Here is a 22,434-nt window from a genome sequence, read left to right as displayed (position 1 = left end):
TGTTCTTGACAGCCTTGCACAACCTTGGCAAGGCTCGTTCTTATCAGAGACAATTAGTTGGAAACAGCATTTTCACCGTGAAGGAATGGAATTCGTCAAGAATCATTAAAAGGTTTTGCTGTTACCTCAGTTTTGTGTTTGTTTCCTTGGAACAAAGTTTGGGTCAAACACTTTTCCAACTTGAGATATCTCTTATCCACTCCTCCTCCAGGTGCAGAAATAACATGACCTTGACTGTAAAGAAGAATGCTATTATGTCTGACTACAACCACTCTACAAAATCCCCCCTCCCAATTTCCTAGGCACAGGAGTGTGGCAGCGTGGAAGCTTCTGGTGCTAATATGACTTCCAAAGCTGACACCTGGATTCTATAAAAAAAAGGCAAATACAAGAAGGATGGACACCTTCAAATTATGGTGCTGGAGACAAATATTACACATTCTATGGACTGCAAAAATCACAAACAAGGAAGTTCTAGATCAAATCTCACCAAAATATCACACGAAGCCAAGATTTGCTTAAACGAAGGCTTTATCATACTTTGGCTATATCATGCTAGTGGACTCACCTGAAACGTCAATCGTGCTGGAAGGGATCAGTGGGAGAAGGAGAAGAGGCTGCCCTCATACCTGTTGGCTGGACACTATAAAGAAAGACACCAGGATGGCCATGGTGGATCTGAAGGAGATGGTGCAAGACAGAAGGGTGTGGGGAGTGATGATCCCATAGAGTGGACAAGGGTTGGACATGACTGAATGGCTGATGACAACTACAACTGGGTTATGCCATCTTTGGAAGCCAAGATGGATGTCCACTCCATTCTTTGAAGCAGGCATGTGGATATTCCCATTGGATTTGTGCGCTTGCTAGAGTTACGTACCACTTTTCATTCAAGACTTGAAGGCATCTCATGTAGCATTTTTTCTACTTTTCTCATGACTTCATGATAGGTTGGGGCTGACCCTTTTCCTTACCCCATTCTGTCATCCTAGCCATCCTAGTTTATGAGTGGAAGCCAGTGATGGGGTTCTATTTTTTTTACTTCCGGTTCTGTGGGCGTGGCTGGGTGGGTGTGGCTTGGTGGACATGGCAGGGGAAGGTTATTGCAAAACCCCCATTCCCTCCCCACCCCACTAACCTGCTTTCCAGCTCCGTTCTCCTGTGCAGGGCAACAAAAGAAGACCCATCCAATCAGCTGGGACTCAATGGGAGGCAGAGAAGAGATGGGGGTGGGGCCAGTCAGAGGTGGGATTTGCTGGTTTTCCAAACTACTCAAAATTTCCACTACCAGTTCTCCAGAAGTGGTCAGAACCTGCTGAAGACCACCTCTGGTGGAAGCCACGTGCTATTTATTCAATAAATCATGATTAAACCATAGCTTAGCAGGCAGGAGAAAACCACCAACAATCCAAAATACCGCTGGGACTGAAGAAGTCTGTGGATTTTCTTATTGTTAGTGCCAACCTATATTCAGAATAATAATAGTGGCAACTTTGAAGCTAATGCCACTGGATTCCCTGGTGCTGGATTTAATGAAATTTCCAGGCAGACTTTAATGAAATTTTCCAACCATTCTTGAGGAAAATGCCATCTTTAATCCTACAGAGCTATGATTGCTAATTTAGTCATGTCCACGACACAGGCACTAGACCCACTAGCCTGACAAGAATGTATTTTAAAAGGATTGTTTTTAAGAGCACGGGTGTCTTTTTTAAAAAAGAGTAGGCAAAAAAGCACTTAAGATTTAATACATTTTGGTTTTTTCCATTCCTATGGAGAAGACCTTGGCTAGCGAGTAAGGTCACAGAATGGATCTCTCTTGTAAAGGTAACAGTAGGATAAAAGGGAAAAATGATTTGTCCTGGAGTTGTTTACATCTTCTCCACTTCCTAGACCTATTCCAGGTGGTAGCGATATTGCATGTATTTCAGCTTCTCACCAAAGGCAGCAGGAGAACTGCAGTATTCCAGAGGTTAACAGAAACAGAATTACCGAGTTGGAAGGGACCTTGTAGGTCATCTAGTCCAACCCTTGGCTACATCTAGAGTACTGCATCCAGTTTTGGTCAACTCACTTTAAAAAAGATGTTGAGACTCTAGAAAGAGTGCAGAGAAGAGCAACCAGGATGATGAGGGGACCAGAGATTGAAACATACAATAAACTGTTGCAGGAACTGGGCCTGGTTAGTCTAGTGAAGAGAAGGACCAGGGGAGACAGGATAGCAGTCTTCCAATATTTGAGGGGCTGCCACAGAGAGGAGAGGGTCAAGCTATTCTCCAAAGCACCTGAAGGCCAGACAAGGGGAAATGGATGGAAACTGATCAAGCAGAGATTCAACTTGGAAATAAGGAGAAACTTTCTGACAGTGAGAACAATCAACCCTTGGAACAGAACTCACCTTCATAAGTTGTGGGAGCTTCATCACTGGAGGCTTTCAGGAAGAGACCGGACTGCTATCTGTCAGAAATGGTGTAGGATCTCCTGCTCGGGTGGGAGGATGGACTAGATAACCTACAAAGTCCCTTCCAACTCTGTTAATCTGTAGTTAATCTGTAGGTTTGCAAAGGACATAGATGCATGGACAAACCTTAGCAGAAGGCTTCCAAACGCTGTTCTGAAATCAGACCGTTTAGTGAGTCTTCTTGATGTTAAAAGATTTTGAGTCTTCCCCCCGCTTCCCTTATTTTATTTTTCTAGATCTCAACGGCAATGCTATAACATTGCCTCTGAGAAAGATGAGAAAAAGTAATACACCCGTGGAATGCATAGAGAGGAAAGCCATGGTTACCTTGACAACTAAACTGGAGGAAAGCTTTCCTCCACCAAATTAGAATACCAAATATTGGATAAAATACATATTTCTATACACCAGCTATGGCTTGTGAAATAATGATCATAGCTGCAGACTTCCTTGCTTTTATACAAGTCCGTATATCCTATAACAGCTGGTGACTCCAGAGTCTTATAATTCTCAATCAACTTGTCAAATTATCCCCCTAGTTAGATCCTGGTAGACTGAACCCCAAAGACTGGGATTTCTGGATCACGAAGCTGAGGTTGGAAGTATCTTATGAATGCTTTACAAAGCCGAGCATTGCAGATCCAATAACAGATCCTGGCAATACCTCCTGGATGAAGAGATTAACTACTGTTAATGCTTACAGATCCCTGTGTAATTGTTCATACAGAGTGCCACTAGTTAGGCTACAACCAACTTGGAAAGAACACAGTTAAATACAGGCTAAGCAAGACAGTTGCCGAGTGCGTTTTGTCCCATTTTTACAACCTTTTTTGCTTTTGTTGTTAGGTGGATCGCCACAACTTGTTAAGTTAGTAACATGGTTGTTAAATGAATCTGGTTTCTCCAATGACTTTGCTTGTCAGAAAGTCACAAAAAGTGTTCACAGTTATATCCCGTCTTGGTCGCCACTATATAAAAAAGATGTTGACACTGTAGAAAGAGTGCAGAGAAGATCAACAAAGATGATTAGGGGACTGGAGGCTAAAACAGACAAACAGTTGCTGGAATTGGGTATGTCTAGTCAATGAAAAGAAGGATTAGGGGTGATATGATAGCAGTCTTCCAATAATTGAGGGGCTTCCACAAAGAAGAGGGGCTGTCAAGCCAGGAGTGGGATTCAAATTTCTTAACAACCGGTTCTGTGGGCGCAGCCTAATTTGTGGGTGTGGCTTGGTGGCCATGGCTTGTATGCAAATATTGTAAATATTGATGTAAATATTGAATTTTTTTATTTAAAAAAGAGCAACTTTTACCCCAAATCAGGCAAAGCAGGCAGGCAGATTGAGTTGCTCTCAGAATCACAGATTCACTCAGAGATCTACCTTTCTGCAATCTGCTGCCTGAGTCTGCACTGAAAAAATAGAAGCTTCACTCCTAAGGAAGGTTCAGCTCTGCTCTCAGGCCACTTCTCCCTCCCCCAATCCCCTGAATACCACCCCTGACTGGGCCTCTCAGGGAAGCCTCCTGGGCGAAGGCAAAGCAGTACAACAGCGATTTAAGATTAGCTAGAAAGCAAGAAACCTGATTATCTCCTGCTTTCTAGCTAATCTAAATCGCCCTGCACTGCTGATCTTCGGAAAACAGCTGATGGTCGGGGGAAAAAGGAAAAATTACCAAAAATTAGGCAAAGGCACAATGCAGGCAAGTTGGATGGTGTGCATGCCAGATAAGGAGTGATTGGGCGAGGAGGGCAGGGGCAGGGAGGGGAGGGGAGGGGCCAGCCAATGACGCGATTTGCCGGTTCTCCGAACTGCAGAGAACCATAACAACCGGTTCTATAGAACCGGTGTGATCAGGTAGAATCCCACCCCTGAGTCAAGTTATTCTACAAAGCACCAGAGGTTAGGACAACTTAAAACTAAGAAGAAATTTCCTGAAAATGAGAACAATTAACCAGTGGAACAGCTTTGCCTCCAGAAGTTGTAGGTACTTCCATCACTGGAGGTTTTTAAGAAGAGACTGGACAGCCACCTGACTGAAATGGTATAGGGTTTCCTGCTTGAGCATGAGGTTGGACTAGAAGACCTCTAAGGTCCCTTCCAGCTCTGTTATTCTATGTTCTTAAGAATTAAGAGAGTGGCAATCCAAAATAGTTGCAGAAAATCACATTTCTTGCCTATGGTAGTCCTCTCATCTCTGTTTTGTATGGCTTGGATCAAGGATCTTCAAACTTGGCAAGTTTAAGACTTGTGGACTTCAACTCCCAGAATTACTGAGCTAACATGACTGGAGGAGGAGGAATTCTGGGAGTTAAAGTCCACAAGTCTTCAAGCTGTCAAGTTTGAAGACCCCCTGGCTTGGATCACCTCAAGTTATTGATTGTGTTGTGACTTTATGAGTAACAAAATATCACCAAAGAGCAAACAGGTTTTTGAGCCAGTGTAACTGTCTGTCAGGATAGATGGTGCATAAAACAAAAGAACAGTGGAGGAGGAAATGTAATAGCTTTAGAATAAATAAAATCGCCTCTGATACCATCAACAGACTTCTACAACCAGATGGAATCAGCATAGCACACAAGCCAGCACATCCTAAACAAGCCAGAAAGACCCACCAACGCCAGAAGAAAAAACAGGAGTTATCTACAACAGGAGTCATCTGCAACAACCACCATGTAGGACAAACAGGCAGAATTGCATCCACAAATACCAACCAGGAGTCAGAAGGCATGATGAAAACTCTTTTAATTTCACAACACATAGACAGATTTAACCACAGTTTCAATTGGGAAAATGTGACCATCCTAGACCAGGCCAAGTCAAAAAATGCTAGGGGGATTTCTAGAAGCCTAAAGGAGAACAAAATAAGACTCCAACACTTCTCCACCTGGATCGCAACATTTCTTGAATTCATTTGGAAATGACTATTGTGGGGTGCAGTTTTAAGGCGGGGCAGTTTGGTGCCCACTTTCTCTGGAACAGGATAGCCCTAGAAATTATGTTGATCTCTCTCTCTCTCTCTTTTTTTTTTTCAGCAAGTCTTTTGGGTTGAAAAATTTGTGTTGAATCTAAGTGGCTCTTCCTTGTGTGTTTATTGTGGTGTTCTGATTCATTTAAGTTTTCAAACTTATTACTACACTAGCTGGATACCCATGTTTCGCTACAAAACTATGTGATCAGGCTAAGTTGTTGGGGAGGAAAATAAGGGAAACAAAATTCTGCCTCTGCCCGCCAGCATCCATCGGTATTCATCTGGCTAGCGTCCTGTCAGTGTGTGAGAGAGTTGAAGGCTGTTTGGAAACTGAAACAGTATTTGCTGTATAAGCAAGAAGGAGACAGCAAGGAGCCTGGGAGTGGCTTAGCTCAACTGTTCTGTACTAAAGCTGCTTGGTGCTGTGAAACTGAAACTGAAACTCCTCTCCTCTGCTTGTTTTGCAAGAGATTTCTTTTCAGGTGGGGAGGGGGAATAGAACTCCTTAGCATCAGAGCGTGTTAATAATAATAATATAAGAAATACTAATGCTCTGATGGTCATTTAGAAAAATCCTTTCTTAGTGAGCACTTAGAAGCCAAGAGGAACATATGTGCCAAGTTTCAAGTTTATAGGCTTTACGGTTATGGAGATTTTGTGATGATGCCTGAGTGGTATTTCACTTTTATATTTATATAAGCTTTTTGGAATTAATGTATTCAATATAGCATTATCCCCTTAAAGAGTAGGAAAACTGAGGCAGAGTATAAAGTGAACAAGCCAACATCCCACCCAAATAAATAAATAAAGGATTTTTATCCTTCCATTTCAATATATTATTCCCTATTCATTAATTTCTCAAATCCAGTCCTGATATTTTGATTCATAACTTAATCTCCAAGTATTAATTTTCCACCCTTTTGCTCTCTTTTAATAAATTCTTAATCAGGGCATCCAATTTATTTGATTAAGCGATTCCTTCAAAGTATTATTATATAGTCTCATTGTTAGGTTTTATTCTCACTGAATTTCAATAAGTTATTTACATGTTTTTCTCATTCTTTTTTTCATGGAAAGGAATACAATGAAAGGAATGCTTCTGTTTATAGACACCCAGAGAGCAGGAGCAGTTTATATGGATGGATAAGGTGAGCTTGAACTGTCAATTTGTAATTCACTTGGTCTTTACAGACCCCTCACATCCCGGACATAAAGTGTTTCAACTCCTTCCCTCAAAACGACGCTATAGAGCACTGCACACCAGAACAACTACACACAAGGACAGTTTTTTCCCGAAAGCCATCACTCTGCTAAATAATAATTCCCTCAACACTGTTCAACTATTTACAAAGTGTACACTACTATTAATCTTCTCATCATTCCTTATCACCCATCCCCTCCCACTTGTGATTGTAGGACTGTAACTTTGTCGCTTGTACCCTTACAATTTATATTGACTGTTTCCTAGTATGATTTGATTGTTGATTGTACCCTATGACTATCATTAAGTGTTGTACGTTATGATTCTTGATTCTTAACTAATGTACCTTTTCTTTATGTATGCTGAGAGTATTTACACCAAGACAAATCCCTTGGGTGTCCAATCACACTTGGCCAATAAAGTATTCTATTCTATTCTATTCTATTCTATTCTATTCTATTCTATTCTATTCTATTCTATTCTATCCTATTCTATTCTTCTCAAAAATAAAGGGTACCTCTCAGTCTAATCCACATTGCTCAACTTCAACAACTTTGTGGACTTCCCGAATTGCTCGCTGGGGGAATTGTAAAGAGGTTGAGGTTGAGCAATAATCCAATTTAGGTGCAAGAATAGCAGGATAACAGAGTTGGAAGGTACCTTGGAGGTCTTTTAGTCCAACCCCTTGCTCAAGCAGGAGACCCTACACCATTTCAGACAAATGGCTGTCCAATGTCTTCTTTAAAATTTCCAGTGTTGGAGCATTTACAACTTTTGGAGGCAAGTTGTTCCACTGATTCATTGTTCAAGAGCTGTCAGGAAATTCCTCCTTAGTTCTAGGTTGCTTCTCTCCTTGATTAATTTCCATTCATTGCTTCTTGTCCTGCTCTCAGGTCCTTTGAAGAATAAATTGACCTCTCTATTGGAACACTGCTATCATGTCATTAAACTAAATGTGCTGTATTAGCATACTCCAAACCCTCGAAACCGATTGGTCCCGACGGACAACGACCTGATTGGTCGACACCCGGCCGTGATTGGAGCGCTAAGAAGCTACCGCGATTGGCTGTGCCGATCGCGGGAGATTCAAAGCGCTGCCATTAACCGTCGAGCCGCGAGCCAGCCCTATATGAAGGGCTGCGCGGCTTGTATTTCTCACTGTTCTTATTGCAAATAAAGAGCTGAAATCACAGAATGGTCTCGCGTCTCACTCGACCCGATCCACCTCAGATCTAACACTGGCGGCGAAGGTGGGATCGTGAGACAAAGAGACCACCCAGCACGTGGCGGAGCGGCATACAGCGGCAAGCAGCATGGCCGGCGTCAACTCGCCACCAGCGCCTTCAATCCCACTACCGAGGACTGGGAATCCTATACCGATAGGTTCCAGATGTTCCTCGAGTGTAGCAATCTTAAAGATGCCAACGGTCACAAGAAGCTGGCCGTCTTCCTCGCACACTGAGGACCGACCGTATTTAAGATGGCCAAAGCCTTGGCCAAGCCCGAGGACGTTAAAACCATGGAATGGAGCGAACTCAAGCCCCTACTGAGAAGCCACTACGCCCCGTCGTGCCCATCCTCATCCGTCGGCACGAATTCTACAGGCGGGACCAGCGCAATGGCAAAGGGCTTGGCGACTTCATAGTGGCCCTATGAGATTTGGGCGGCCTATGCGAGTTCGCCAACCTGGATGAGGCCCTGCGAGACCGCGTCGTCCTGGGGCTCCGAGACCCTATCCTCCAGAGCCGCATCATGGCAAGGGCGACATCTCCCTCGCTGACGCCCTCACCGACATATCCGCAGCAGAAGCAGCCAAGAAATCGGCGGCTCGGATGTGACAATCGAGCATCACGCCCGAGCAGCGACCAGCGAGACGGCACCAAACATCGGCGACCCGAGAGCGACCCACGGACGCAACCACACACCACGGTGACATAGACTCCTTCTCAGGAACCGAGGACGAGGAAGAAGAGATCCACGGTTGCAAGCGGCCCAGGGCGGCGGGAAAACCAAGGTCGCAAGTCGAGGTTCCAGTGCGCCGGCTGCGGAGGCGATCACCCTGATCGGACTGCCGGTTCTTAGACGCCGTTTTCCGGCAGTGCGATAAACGAGGACACATCGCCAAAGTGTGCAGAAATAGAAGACGCTACAGCCGCAGGCGTCGAGATGGCAGCCCGCACAGACAAGAGAACACCCCCAACAGCCACAGAGACCGACAGTCGGAGAGCCGTTGGAGCCAAGAAGGTCGGAACAGGCGGCTCAACGAAGCAAGGCAAAGGGAGGAAACGCACCAGACCATCATCGTCGGCCATTCCTCAACAAGAGACGCCAGGAAAGTATACGTCACGGTGGGAATAGAAGACCAGCCATGTGACATGGAGGTGGACTCTGGGTCCTCCCTCTCCATGGTCTCATGGCACACCATCAAGCACCTGGTCCCCTCAATCCGCCGAAAGGAATTAGAAGATCAAGCACTAACCCTCAAAGACTACCAGGGGAACCGCATCCCTGTAGTTGGCAGAGGCCATTTTAAAGTCACATTCAAGAACCACACCAAAGTACTACCCATGACCATCGTCGACCGGGATCGGCCGAGCCTATTGGGACTACAGTGGTTCGCGCCGCTAGGCATTAGGCAACCGGAATCCACCACACTGCAGAGTCGGACTGGGAAGGCGGCGCTCGTGGAGGACTTCCGGGAAGTTTTGATGACAGCCTAGGCAAGTACCGGGGTCCCCTATATCTTTCAATATTGACCCGACCATCGCACCGATCCGCCTTAAGCCCAGACGGGTGCCATTTGCCCTCAAGCCCAAAATCGATGAGCAGCTAGATAAGCTCATCACACAAGAGGTACTGGAACCAATCGACCATGCCAGGTGGGAGACCCCAATAGTCACCCCCATCAAGCCAGATGGGTCCGTGAGGATTTGTGGGGACTATAAGGCCACCCTCAACCACGCGCTCCAACAAAACGCATACCCCATCCCAGTTGTGCAACACCTTCTGCACTCACTGGGGGAGGCCGGGTCTTCGCAAGCTCGACCTGGCACAAGCCTATCAGCAACTGCCGGTCGACGCCACAACCGCCGAAGCCCAGACCATCGTAATGCACCAGGGGCTTTTCGTTGCAACCGGCTCCAGTTTGGAGTCAACGTGGCACCAGGGGTCTTCCAAAGCCTCATGGAAAGACTCCTCCAGGGCATAGAGGGGTGGTGCCCTACTTTGGCGACATCTTGGTGGCCGCGAAAAGCGAAAAGCAACTAGAAACCCAGTTGAGGGAGGTACTGAAGAAATTCAGAGACTCGGACTCAAAGTCAAAAAGGAAGTGCCAGCTAAGGGCTGAAAGGGTGAGTTCCTAGGGTACCTCCTAGACAAACATGGCATCCACCCCACAGAAAAGAAACTGAGAGCCATAAGGAAGCGCCACGACCCAAAAGCAAAACGGAACTGCAGGCTTTCTTGGGACTGTTAAACTTTTACAATGTCTTCCTACCCCAAAAGGCAACCGTGGCGGAACCGTTACATAGGCTGTTAGATAAAACAGCCACCTGGACCTGGGGAGCACGGGAGGAGAGCGCTTTCAACAACACAAAGAAACTGCTAACATCTGACGGTACTAATCCAGTAGAGCGAGACTCTGCCATTAACTTGTAACGTGCGACGCATCGCCTTTTGGAATCGGCGCCATCCTCAGCCACCAGCTACCAGACGGGAGGAAGCACCCATCGCCTTCTCATCAAGGACACTTTCAAAACCGGAGCGGAACTACAGCCAGCTCGACAAGGAGGCCCTAGCAGTCGTTGCCGGCGTCAAGAAATTCCACGAATACCTTTACGGTAGGACTTTTACAATCATTATGGACCACAAGCCGTTGCTAGGGATCCTGGCAGGAAATAAGGCCACACCGAACATTCTATCACCAAGAATGACAAGGTGGTCTGAGTTCCTGTCAGCATACAACTACCAGCTGATTCACCGACCCGGGAAGGACATCACCCATGCAGACGCCCTGAGCCGTTCACCCTTGCCCGACCTCGAAGGCGACCCGGCTCCCACGACAGAGAGTATTCCAAATAGAGATAATGCCCAACCCACTAGTGACCACGCCAGACATTGCCAGAGAAACAAATAAAGACAAGCGGCTGGCGTGAGTCCTAAGCTGGGTTGGAAAGAGATGGCCAGAAGGGGACAAGGGCGAAGTATTCAGACCGTTCAGAAACAGACAAACCGAACTTTTTACCGAAAGGGGCTGTATACTTTGGGGGGACAGAGTGGTAATCCCAGAGGCATTACAAGAAAGGGTATTGGGAATGCTGCATGAGGGGCACCAGGATGGTCAAGATGAAAAGCCTGGCCAGAAGCTATGTATGGTGGCCAGGCATGGACAAACAGATTGAAACCTGGGTAGCCAAATGCAATCAATGCCAAGAGTCCAGACCCAGTCCTCCCGCCGCCCCAATACATGAATGGGAAACACCAAGAGGACCGTGGTCTCGGATTCACATAGACTTAGCAGGGCCAACCAAAGGGCATATATATCTCATCACAGTGGATGCTTACTCCAACTGGTTGGAGGTAAGCACCATGAAATCAACCACGACAGAGGCAGTAATAAGAAAACTGGGCAAACTCTTTTGCCACACACGGCCTGCCGGATGTAATAGTGTCAGACAACGGGCCCCAGTTCACCGCACTAGCGTTTGAACAATTTCTGGCAGGCCTGGGCATACACCATGCACTAACCGCGCCAGCAAACCCGGCGGTGAACGGACGAGCGGAACGCATGGTACAATACACAAAAAGACCATTCAGAAAATAGAAACAACCAATATACAGGACAAAATCAATAAACTGCTCTTCATCCAACACATCACGCCGAGCGCCACCACAAACAGAAGCCCAGCAGAATTAATGATGGGCAGGAAACTACGATCAACGCTAGATAGAATGCACCCCACATACACCCCGACAAACCCCGGGCTCCTCCAGCAAACACAGACAATTTAACATAGGGGATGCCGTATATGCAAAAACCTGTCGGGGGAACCACTATGGATACCAGCAACGATCACCCAAATAACCGGGCCCATATCATACTGGCTAGAAACAACCGACGGAAACACTGGAAACGGCACATTAACCAGCTAAGGTCCAGAATAGCTAACAACCATACAACCGACCAAGAAACTAGAAGGGGGGAATGGAAAGCGTTAAAAAAGGGAATCCCTAGCGCAAGCGAACAAACCCCACCGGAACAAAAAACCCACAAATAAACCAGTCCTACTCACCAGCAAATGAGGGTCCCACCGAACAAGCAACCCCAGGAATGTCACCAGGAAGGAGCAGCCGGGCCAGCACAACCAGCCCGGAAAGCTCCCGCAGGAACAGCCAAGACGGCAGCTCAACCAGCCCGGGTAGACCGGGAGGAGCTACCAAGAAAGGCCCAGCCCGACCTTCCAGGCAGTTCCATCCCGGGAACCAGAGCAACAGAGAAGGCCTCCAAACCGGTCGACAACCAAACAAGAACTGATCTGCGCAAGTCAACTAGACAGGTACGGAGACCCGCCTACCTGCGCGACTACGTCACGGCGCACTGACAGAGCGAAACCAAGAGGGGAGGGTGTGCTGTATTAGCATACTCCAAACCCTCAAAACCGATTGGTCCCGACGGACAACGACCTGATTGGTCGACACCCGGCCGTGATTGGGCGCTAAGAAGCTACCGCGATTGGCTGTGCCGATCGCGGGAGATCAAAGCGCTGCCATTGGCCGTCGAGCTGCGAGCCAGCCCTATATGAAGGGCTGCCACGGCTTGTATTTCTCAGACTGTTCTTATTGCAAATAAAGAGCTGAAATCACAGAATGGTCTCGCGTCTCACTCGACCCGATCCACCTCAGATCTAACACTAAATGTATCCAATTCCTGCAGCCATTCTTCATATGTTTTACCCTTCAGTCCTTTAATTATCTTTGTTGCTCTTCTATACACTCTTTCTAGAATCTCAACATCTTTTTTTTTTACATTGTGGTGACCAAAGCTGGATGCAGTATTTCAAGTATAGTCTTATCAAGGTATTATAAAGGGGTATTAACACTTCACCTAATCTTGATTCTATCCCTCAGTTAAAGCCTAGGACTAAGAATTTAGTAAACCATTAGATGGGGTCCTTGATGGTCCCTGAGGTTGGTTGTTTTCTTCCAAACACTTCATTAACTAAGTAAGTAGCATTATCAATGAGGTATCCGTGATGATACCTAATATCAGGAATGATGTTTCCTCACTAGGTAATGAAACATCTGCAAGAAAACAACCAAAGAGCACCAAGAACACCAATAGCCATTGCCCTCCTCTTCCTCTTCCTCCTCCTCTCCCTCCTCCTCCTCCTCCTTCCTCCCAGTCTACAAAACCCATTCCCTTCTATCACCAATGATGTTACCTAGTTGGGTAATGAAACATGTGCAAGAAAACAACCAAAGAGCACCAAGAACACCATAGTCATTGTCTTCCTCCTCCTCTCCCTCCCCCCCCTACTCCTTCTCCTCCTTCCTTCCAATCTACAAAACCCATTCCCTTCTATCACTGATGATGTTACCTAGTTGGGTAATGAAACATCTGCAAGAAGACGATCAAGTTCAAAGATACTGCCAACGGGGATGCGGTCCCAGGGATGCCGCAAGAGAAATGTGAGAACCAGTCATAAGTCCATTTTCCAGGGATGTCATAATTTTGAACAGTTGCTGAACAACTGGATGCAAGTGGAGGATTACTTCAGACTTGGATACAATCTGGCGTGTAGACTGGCTGAAAGGAATCAGCAGTCTGGATACTGATGGGCTACTCACAACACAGGGAGTGCCTCTTATTTAAGTGCTTTTCTCTTTATTGAACATATCCGTTATGAAATTGTCCAATTACATGAAAGAAGTTGATGCCATAAGTACAGATTTAAGCAGACATGAAGCATATGAAAGAAGGGAGGGGGAGAGAAGCCTTACACTGAATATTTTCACTTGATACTGAATTTTTAATCTTCCAAACAAGCCTTTAAGATTGTAAGTGTTTATAAATGATATTTCAGTCTGGAGAGGGCATCAGATCTTTTTAATCCTCTTTTTTTTCCCTTCCCTCCAGGGTTTAAATCATTCACGAGCCATGAGATGCTTTGCGTAACAAAAGGCATAATTCATGGTGGGGATTTCTCATTTGCTCTTCTTAGAGCAGATGGCTACAAAGGAATTAAAAGGGATCTTGAAGTGTAAGCCTTAAAAATGAAGTCAAGCTTGATAGTTCTACTTTTCAATCTCTCGGTCCTATTGGAACAACCTCCTGAATTATTTTTGAGTCTGCACAGCCCATCTGCCAGTGAAATAAAACCTTCTGATTAAGTGTAAGATTGGCTTTACAAGACGGCTGACAAAATATGGGTTGCAGAAATCCAGAGGACTCTCTGATGCCTTGTAGTAGTTGTTTGGATGCTTGCAGCTCAGGTCTGAGTATTTAGATTTAAGAAGGAGCTTTTGTTCTTAAATCCCAATAGCCTCCTCTTGAGAGCCAGATTAGTAGCAGTGGTGGGATTCAGAAAAAATTTACTACTGGTTCTGTGGACGTGGCTTGGTGGGTGTGGCTTGGTGGGCATGGCAGGGGAAGGATATACTGCTAAATCCCCATTTCCTCCCCACCCCACTGCTTTCCAGCTCCGTTCTCCTGTGCAGGGCAACCAAAGAAGAGCCAGCCGATCAGCTGGGACTCAATGGGAGGCAGAGAAGAGATGGGGGCGGGGCCAGTCAGAGGTGGGATTTGCTGGTTCTCCAAACTACTCAAAGTTTCCACTACCAGTTCTCTGGAACTGGTCCGAACCTTCTGAATCCCATCTCTGGTACCATGGTTAAAAAGCATCAGGCTAGAAACTGGGAGACTGGGAATTCTAGTTCCACCCAAAGCCCAGAGCCAGCTGGGTGACCTTGATCCAGTCCTTCTTCCTAAGCCCTAGGAAGAAAGGAACAGCAAAATTATTCTGAAAAATCATGCCAACAAAATGGCAGGGCCTTGTCCAGGCCGTCTTTGAGAATCAGACATGATTGAACAGAAAAGAAAGAAAGAAGGAAAAAAATCCAATTTGCATGGAAGACCCAAAGGTGCTTTTTTTTCAGGAGGCACCTCGACTTTCTTTTGAAGACATTTCGCTTCTCATGCAAGAAGTTTCTTCAGCTCTGACTGGATGGTGGGGATGGAAGGATTTATACTCCTTGAAGACAGCTGGTCATTTGCATTCTTTTTAGAGGGTCGTTGAGGCCACTTGGAGGCTTGTCTGTGTTCTCAGGGTCACCTGAGTGGTGCAAATGGTTCCTGTTCACTACTCAAGTGACCCTTCCGAAGTTGTGGGTGCTCCATTATTGCTTTCAAAAAGAGACAGCCATTTGTCTGAAAAGGTGGAGGGTCTCCTCCTTGAGCAGGGGTTTGGACTAGAAGACCTCCCTTCCAGCTCTACTCTGATTGATTGATTGATTGATTGATTGATTGATTGATTAATTGATTGATTTCCCAGCCCTGACTAGGTTCATTGGTTACGACCATCTGCTGGGACAGAGTAAGTTTTCCTGTGAGAACTAAAAGGCATCATCAGATTCTATGGAAATATATCCTAAATATCAACAGCTGAGAAGCAATGAGCAAGAACGTTCAGTTGGAAGGGACCTTAGAGGTCATCTAATCCAGCTCCCTGCACAAGAAGAGAGTGGTGGCCTTGAAAGTGGATTGATCTGGTCTAACAGAGCCTTCTTATATTTTTATAAAGCACTATTTATAGGTTGTCCTCGGCTTAACAGTCACTTGTTTAGTGACGGTTCAAAAATTACAATGGCACCCAAGAAAGTGACTTACGACCATTTTTCACACTTACAATCATGCGGTCACATGATCAAAATTCAGACACTCGGCAACTGATTCATATTTACGACGGCTGCAGCATCCCAGAGTCACGTGATCCCCTTTTGCGACCTTCTGACAAGCCAAGTGAATGGGGAAGCCAGATTCACTCAACAACCATGCTGTTCATTTAACAACTGCAGCCAGAATGGTCGCAAAATGGGGCAAAACTCACTGAGCAACCGTCTTGCTCCGGAACAGAAATGTTGTCCACAATTGTGGTCGTAATTCAAGGACTGCCTGCATTTCAACCAGAGCTCGGTCCACAATATGATATTAGCCAGTTATTTTTGTTTCCTGCAACATACATGGAATCAACATGCAGGGGGTCATTTTTGTTGTTTTTCTCTAAGGATTTCCTTAGAAACCACAATAGCATTTAAGCCTGAAAGTTAACTATAGACTGACATGCTGTTGTTCCATGTGAAGATCAGCTGACCTTTATAGCAGGTAAAGGTGTGACAAGAAGAGAAGGAACAAAGTAAACAATCCGAGACAGCGTTCCTTTCCTTATAGTTTAGCAACTCCGTTTTCTTGAGAATTGTGGAATTGCTTTCAGAACAGCCAATAATAAAATTATGCCCTTTTTTTGGCACGGTTAATGAAATGCAAATTAAAATTGGGTGCACATTAATGCAAAGAGTTGAATATCCATTTAATCAGATCCTCCCTGCAGGGCCCAAATGATAAAAATGACGGATGAGTCGCATTATTAATTCTGGACTTGTCGCGTTGCGTACGCACTTACCTTGTAAACGAACCATTTTAATGGCACCTGCCTGCTGGGCTGAAGCTTATGCTGATTAAGGCTAGGTCAGACAAAACCCTTTGAAGAGCAGTCTCTATTCTTTGAGCTGAGCATCCTATAGAGTGCAAAGGCTGAAGTCAGATTTACAACATGCTTTTATTGACTTTCCTCCCACTTGAACCTTCAGACAATCTCCAAAAAGCTTATTGGGATTGTACTACAAAGCCCTACTTAGAACCAAAAGCCAGCCTTGCTAATAATGATCCCGTGAGGAATAATAACCATGTCATGCTCTATGTTGTCCCCCCAAATATATATATATATATATATATATATATATATATATATATATATATATATATATATATATATATATATATATATATATATATATTCTTAAGTTTTAATGGGTACTTACATGTATGGCATTCAGCTTTGTTCGGGTATTTTCCCACGTCATTATAGTTGTGCTTTTAAAGTTGTAGCAACGTTTGGCAGAATCTCTTATATATATATATATACCAGCAAGGAATGAAACATGTAATACCAGACGTATATTACTGGAAGGCAAAATCACCAAACTGCATCTCACTTAATTTGGCCATGTCATATGGGGGAATTCACTGGAGAAAGCAGTTATGTTGGGAAGAGTTAGCAGCAGTGGTGGGATTCAGTTGGTTCACACCGGTTTCAGCTGGTTCACACTGTTTTGAGCGAACCAATTGTTAAATTACCTACCTCACCAGTGGTGGTATTCTACCGGTTCGGCCAATCCGGTAGCTCCGAGGATCATCTGTGAGCAAAACTGGTTCACTCCGACAATCAACTGCTGAGCCCTCGCGCCGATCCTGGTTTTATACTGGCCTTGATTTCCTGATTTTGAAGCTCAGCTGCTTCATGTGGCACAGCGGATTGCTGCACATCAGCTGTTGAAGACACAGGGAGAGTGCAGGATTGCAGAAGGTCAGTATCAAGCCCTCTGCGTGCATGCAAAGTGCATGTGCGTGCACAAAGTGCGCCCACCAGTAGTAAAAAAAAAGTTGAATCCCACCACTGCACCTCATCCCCTCACCCCACTATCAAAGTAGATCCTGGGCACTGCGTTGGGCTGCAATGGAGACATGGGCAACAGAGTGGCCCGGCACAAGGGAAGGAGAAGGCCGTTTTCCCTCTTTCTTACCCCTGCTCCTCCTCCTTCCCTCATGCCGGCTGCTCTGTAACCCATTTCTCCATTGCAGTGCAGTGCCCAGGATCCACTTTGATAGTGGAGAGGGGGGGATAATTTAACAACGGATTCACCCAGAGTCAGGTTGGTCATCACGGGAGGCTCTTCCTGCATGTGCAGCAGAGCTGGAGGATGGGGGCTGGGCCATGCCTCCCACAACAGACAACCTGACCTTGGGCGAACCGGTTGTTAAATTATTTGAATCCCACCGCTGGTTAGTGGTAAAAGGAAACCAGGCCACCAAAGAACACAATAGCTGGGCACCATCAAAGGTGATGTCAAGCAGAGCACAGAACAACTTGAAGTAGTGCAAGATCAGAAGATGTGGAGAGCCCAGAGAATCGCCAAGAGTCGGACACACCTGAATGGATATCAGCATCATGAGAAGTGCACCATGTTCTACTTCCTTGAAGTAGTGCAAGATCAGAAGATGTGGAGAGACCTGGCCCAGAGAATCACCAAGCGTCGGAAAGGGCTGAATGGATAACATCATCATCATCATCATCATCATTACGAGAAGTGCACCATGCGTGTTCTACTTCCAGCAAGAAAGATGGAGAAAAGAAGGGAGAATAGAACCAATATTTGCCTGATGTCCATGCATGTTCTGACCCAAGCCTTGTTCAAATCAAACAAACATAAAGTATGTATAAAAGCAAAAGTTTTTAATGCAGCGCTGTGAATTCTGTGCATTCACAGCCAAGAGTCATTCAAAACTAATTGTCCCAGTTAAGAGCAAGCCCTTTCAACATTGCAAAAGGCTGCCAAGAACAAAAGACTAATTGCAGATAAATATCCCAAGCCAGAAGTTTCCAAAAACAAACCAGAGCAAGCAGGGCTTCAACGATGACACTGAGCAGAAAGAACCTCTTTGCTTCCTGCAAAGAAGCCAACCCCAAAGGCTGGCTTTTATCCCTTATGGGAGGGACCATCACCTTCCAGCCTTACTCCCAACTCACCCGTGCTGCTTTAGCTGCTCTTTCCTTCAAGCAGCCCTGCGTGCATGCACACTGGGCACAGGCTCAACAGGGTCATCTACATCACTGCTGCCAGACTCCACAACCCCCGAAGGCAGCACCCCACTCTCCAATAGTCCTGGCCCCATCCCTGCATCACACACAGGCACCTCGTCCGAGTACTCGCTGTCAGAGTCCTCAGCTGTCCGCACCTGCTGCCGGCGAACCACAGCGATGCATCTTTTGAAACATTCTGGTCTCATCTATGGAGAAAGAGCATAACATTTAGTGAAGGTATGAAAATATGGCTAAAAAGAAAAAGAAAGAAAGAAAGAAAACATGGCTACAAATGGCCAACCTAGATTTGCAGCTGTGATCAAAAGATTGGTGTTAGACCTGCTGGTGAGAATAAGTGCATCCTTAAATCTCTTTCCCAAAGCAATAAATTGGACTGAAAGCACTTTATCTTGGGAAGATTTGGGAGGGAGGGGGAAAATGGGAGAACCATGCAATCATTTTTCATGATGAATCCTGAGGTTGGCTTACTATCTATATTTTTTGCTGCACAGAGGTTGATCCAGCATGATACCATGATTTAATTCTTACTGTGAGCTGCCAGATTTTCAGTTGCAAAATATTGGAAAATCAAAGTGGCTCTTTCATTGCAGTGGTGTAATTTTAAAGTGTAGGAAATTGCTTTGCCTGAAAAATTAACACACTAACAAACAAGCCTGAAACTCTGTATGATGAAAAGCAAATTCAGTCGAATTTGGTCAATATTTATTAGCAATAATAGCAACGTTCTTCCCAATAGTTATTTTATTTTTCCAAAGGGAGAGCACATCGTTCTCCTTCTGTCCTGGGGCATGATTGAGAGGGTTTTAACAAACTGCATCCTTGTTTGGTTTGGTGGCAGCAGTGCTTTAGATAGAAAGTCCCTACAGAGAGTGGTGAGGACAGTGGAGATTATAAGAAGTTTGCTTCCCATTATTCAAGATACTGCTTATAAGCACTATGTGCTTAGAGCTCAAAGCATTGTTAGAGACCCCACACACCCACTTTACGGTCTGTTTCTGTTGCTCCCCTCTGGGAGGAGGATTTGAAGTATCTTTAGCAGGAGTTGTAGATTCTGTAATAGCTTTGTTTCCTATGCTATCCATCTGGTAAACTCGCAGGATTTTTTTTTCCACCATACATATACATATATATATATATATATATATATACATATATATACATATACATATACATATACATATACATATACATATATACATATACATATATACATATACATATACATATACATATACATATATACATATATATATATATATATATATATATATATATATATATATATATATATATATATATATATATATATGGTGTTGTTAGTTCGGTATTTCACGCCATTGTAGTTGTTCTTTTAAAGTTGTAGCAACGTTTCAGCAGAATCTCATCTGCCATCATCAGGCTTCTAGCATTGTGTCCGTCTGTGAGTCAGACTTTTACAGTGGTTTCAGATTTGAATTTGGGGCAGCCTATTGCTGTGCCAGAATGGTTTTTTCTTCATCCTGATTGGTTGGGAGTCTTGGGAGAAACCACTGTAAAAGTCTGACTCACAGACGGACACAATACAGAAGCCTGATGATGGCAGATGAGATTCTGCTGAAACGCTTGCTACAACTTTAAAAGAACAACTACAATGACGGGGGAAAATACCCAACCAAGCCGAACACCATACATGTAAGTACCCGCGAAACTTAAGAAAATATATATATATATATATATATATATATATATATATATATATATATATATATATATATATATATATATATATATATATATATATTTGAACTAAACTGTGATGTTTCTCTGTGTCGTATGTGGGTGGGTGGGGTGGGTGGGCGGGCATATGCATAGTGATTAGAGAGCTGAATACAACAACAAAATTTCCTTTTAATGTATGCTGATTAATGTATATTTAACGTGACTAAAGTTTTTATTCTATTCTATTCCACATTCCACATTCTACTCTATTCCTATTCTATTCTATTCTGTTCTGTTCTGTTCCGTTCCGTTCTGTTCCATTCCATATTTTCTATTCTATTCTATTCTATTCTATTCTATTCTATTCTATTCTTATATGATAGTATTGTATTCTCCCTAGAGACTAAACTTCTAGTTTCTGAAATTCAGGTCATTCCAGCCTTCTCCAGTTCTAGAATGAGATGTGACCCAGACATCAGTTTTATACATTATATGTTCACAGGTATAATGCTGTGACATTCAGGTCACAAAAAGGCAGCCTTACCTCCACACCGTGAACTTCTTATACCAGCGTTATGTAAAACTAGAGTTAAACAAAGACCAGTCTTCCACTTGTGTCTTTAAAAAAAAAAAAAAAAAACCTCTTTTCAGCTTCCTAAACTGTAATATTTCTACACAGTCCTGGCTGCTTAACATGCACACTGGAACTTTCAATTCTCGGATGTATAGATCTTCCTTTGTCTTTTGCACTAATTATTAGCTGCCGAGGAATCTTCTCGGTGGGCGAACGCACACGAAAACAAAGGCAGCAAGGTTGTAAAACCCTTTATCTCTAATCTGGTGCATTATTTGATAAGGTGCTAGGCTAATCACAAGGCATGTCAAATTGTGTTTAGACAAAGCATTGTGCTGGGAAATGGAGAGTATATTTGTCTGTAGATACCAATACCTGGAAGAGTCAAGAGGAATTCATATCAATATCTCCAGTATTACTCTCCAGTATCACGCAAAGAGCTTCTGTGGAGAGAGAAAGAGAGAGAGAGAGACAGAGACAGAGACAGAGAGAGAGACAGAGAGAGAGAGAATGAGAGAGACAGACAGACAGAGAGAGAGTGAGAGAGACATAGAGAGAGAGAATGAGTGAGAGAGAGAGAGAGAAAATGAGAGAGAGAAAGAGAGAGAGAATTAGAGAGAGACAGACAGACAGAGAGAATGAGAGAGACAGACAGAGAAAGAGAGAGATTTGCTGCTACAGAGATAATTAACTACTTATTTCTTGTACTGCAATCTCTCTACCTCTGATTTAAAAGTAGCTGGATTTGGTCGAATTCAGTCTGGATAAATTTGAATCTCTTTGTCCATCAGAAATGATGGCAGAACCTCTCTTATTCACCTGAAGGTAGGACAAGAAGCAATGGATGGAAACTAATCCAACCTAGAACTAAGGAGAAATTTTCTGTAAAAGATGTTGAGAATCTGGAAAGAGTGCAGAGAAGAGCAACCAGAATGATGAGGGGACCGGAGACTGAAACACACGATAAACTGTTGCAGGAACTGGGCATGGCTAGTCTAATAAAAAGAAGGACCAGGGGAGACAGGATAGCAGTCTTCCAATATTTGAAGGGCTGCCCCAGAGAGGAGGGGATCAAGCTGTTTTCCAAGGCACCTGAAGGCAAGATAGGAATAATGGATGGAAACTGGTCAAGGAAGGATTCAACCTGGAAATAAGGAGGAATTTTCCTGACAATGAAAACAATCAACCAAATGGAACAGAAGTTGTCTTTGGAAGTTGTGGGAGCTTCATCACCGGAGGCTTTCAAGAAGAGACTGGACTGCCATTTGTCAGGAATGGTGTAGGGTTTTCTGCTTGATCAGAGAGTTGGACTAGAAGACCTCCATTTGCCTTCCAATTCTGTTATTCTGTCAAATGCTAACTCAGTCAAAACTAGTTCCAAACAGAAGGGAATCCATAAGTGTCTCTGAATGCAAAGTTACTATCCTACAAAGTTGCATACAAAATGTTGTATAGTACAGTAAGGTTATATATTAAGGAAAGTTGGGGGTGACATTCTCTATATCAGAGAAAGACAGAAGTGACCACAATTGTAGATTTATTATAATTACGCAGATTTATAGTTTGATCCAGAGTGGAGACAAGCTCATTGAAT

The 22,434-nt window shown here is 44.3% G+C and overlaps 1 long non-coding RNA gene across 1 annotated transcript in view; it reads left to right on the top strand.

Moving 5' to 3' along the window:
- Positions 1-21,708, top strand: part of LOC148130802 (uncharacterized) — a 32,564-nt gene extending 10,856 nt beyond the window's left edge. The window contains exon 3 of the long non-coding RNA XR_015749625.1: positions 21,632-21,708. This is a non-coding gene — a long non-coding RNA (uncharacterized LOC148130802). The remainder of the gene's footprint in view (positions 1-21,631) is intronic.
- The last annotated feature ends 726 nt before the right edge of the window (positions 21,709-22,434 follow it).

This window comes from Notechis scutatus, chromosome 4 (assembly GCF_049901735.1).
Source record: "Notechis scutatus isolate UNSWTSFEM ecotype Mainland chromosome 4, rNotScu1.2, whole genome shotgun sequence".
NCBI classification, from domain to species: Eukaryota; Metazoa; Chordata; class Lepidosauria; order Squamata; family Elapidae; genus Notechis; species Notechis scutatus.
Note: the sequence above shows the minus strand (reverse complement) of the source record. Positions and strands in the feature narration are given on the sequence as shown.